Raw genomic sequence first — 1921 nt, 5'->3', positions numbered from 1 at the left:
TCTTTTGATTCTCTATCTTTACACTTGCTTTTAGTCTTTCTTTTTCTTTTGCTCTTTTCCCTGTTTTCTAGAGTTTAACAGGCTCTTTTCTTTATACACTTGGAGGGTGAAACAGGCATACCGAGAGTCAGTGTAAATGTTTACAGTCTTACCCTCACCGAGTTCTAAGGCCCGGATTAAAGCAATGAGCCCAGCTTAACGACAGCGTCCAGGGTTACCACCGCATATTCTGCACATCTCTCCCCTCGTGGGTTGGTGAAGCTGTTCCCGTCCACGCATAGCTCCTAGTGTACTGATGCCCAAGGCTGGTCCCGGAGGTCAGATCTGCTAGAGTACACTGGAGTCCAACACCTCTACACAGTCATGCTCGACAGGGCTCTAGCTGTCGGGAGCAAGGCGGTGGGTTCAGGGTGTTCCCAGTTTAGTAGCTCAATGGTTGAAAAGGGCTGATAGATGAAAGTCTGTTGCCCACCCCCCTCCCCCCGGGATGTGGGCCTGGTCATTATAATAGACAGGTCCTCGTATCTCCCTGAGAGGCATTTACAGAGCTCGAGTAAGACCAGATCTGAGATGGCCCACTTGACTATCTCGACTTCTTTCCTTGGCCTCTGGAGGCTCCGATCCTTCCCTTCGAGGTGAGACCTGGGGCGTGTCAGCTCCTGAATCTCATTTCTGAGGGGGTTGTTGGCCTCGGTGAAGCGGGGTAGGCTGGGAAACATGGAGAAAGAATCTGTGTTATCTCTCGCGGCTCCCGTAAAAACTGGCTTCTCTTGCCGTTTCCTGGGACTCCCTTTTTAAAAAAACTGTGTGTCTGCCGGCGAAGCCGCTCTTACTTTTACTTTTGGCTATTTTGCACAAAGTTGTTAAACAGGGCTAAATTAACGCTGGCTTTGTCTATAATCTATTTCGCCATGAGTCCCTATAAAGGAATTTGATCTAGGTACACAGGCTGTCCTCCGACCCCGTCACCACCTGAACTACACGGCCAATTGTGCTCTGCCTATAGTTCCTTCCGTGGGCCATCCAACAGCAGAAGAGGGCAATTCTAATTCACCCAGAGTTCGTGACCTCTAGGGGGTTAACTGAACTCTATAATCTCCTGCAAAACCTTTTGTAAGGTTCTGTAACATGCATTTTAGTAGGGTAAGTTGTGACGACTTGATGACTTTCCTTTTATTTTTCTTTTTGAAACGTTTTTAAGAGGGCTCCTAGCGGAGTGGGCTTACTTTGTGTCTGACCTATGTTTCTCTCGAGACGAAACAACATTCACCCTACGAGAAGGAAAGGGTAAAAGGTCACTCAGTCACCTAATTCACACTAAATCAAAATGAAAGCTAAAACCAAAGTGTTGTTAAGGGCACACCTGTTCGTCAAGCAATTTAAGCCAAACCAAAATCAGGAGCAAGACCAAAGTGGCAATCAAGGCAGGCCTGTTTATCAAGCAATTCAAGTCAAGTCAAAATCGAAACCGAAACCAAAGTATCAACCAATGAATTCAAGTCAAGTCAGAAACCAAAACCAAAGTGCCGGTAGAGGCACGCCGTGGGTGATCAGGCCACGCTTCCACTCAAACGGAGTGGGGGAAGTTCCAAAGAGCAGTCTCAGCAAGTTTCAGATGTCCGGACTGAAAGTGCCAGTTCCTTCCCAGTGTCCAGCCACTGTGCCGATCCTCCACGGGGGCGTGCTGTGCACTGCTCTTTGGAGGCGAGGCATCGCACCGGGGCAGACGCCTACCCGGCAGCACTCTGAGGATCCGCATCGCTCAAGCTGGCCAGAGTCCCCCGCAGGGATGCTCTACAGGGCAGGCATAAGCCGCCTGAGGGGCTGCCTCGACCCTCCGTGCATCACCAGCTCGCTTCCCGGTGAGGGAACCCAGAAATGTAGCAGGACAAGCCGCAGACAAAACTCCTGAGACACCGGA

Source organism: Macaca fascicularis, chromosome 10 (assembly GCF_037993035.2).
Source record: "Macaca fascicularis isolate 582-1 chromosome 10, T2T-MFA8v1.1".
Classification (NCBI taxonomy): Eukaryota; Metazoa; Chordata; class Mammalia; order Primates; family Cercopithecidae; genus Macaca; species Macaca fascicularis.
Note: the sequence above shows the minus strand (reverse complement) of the source record.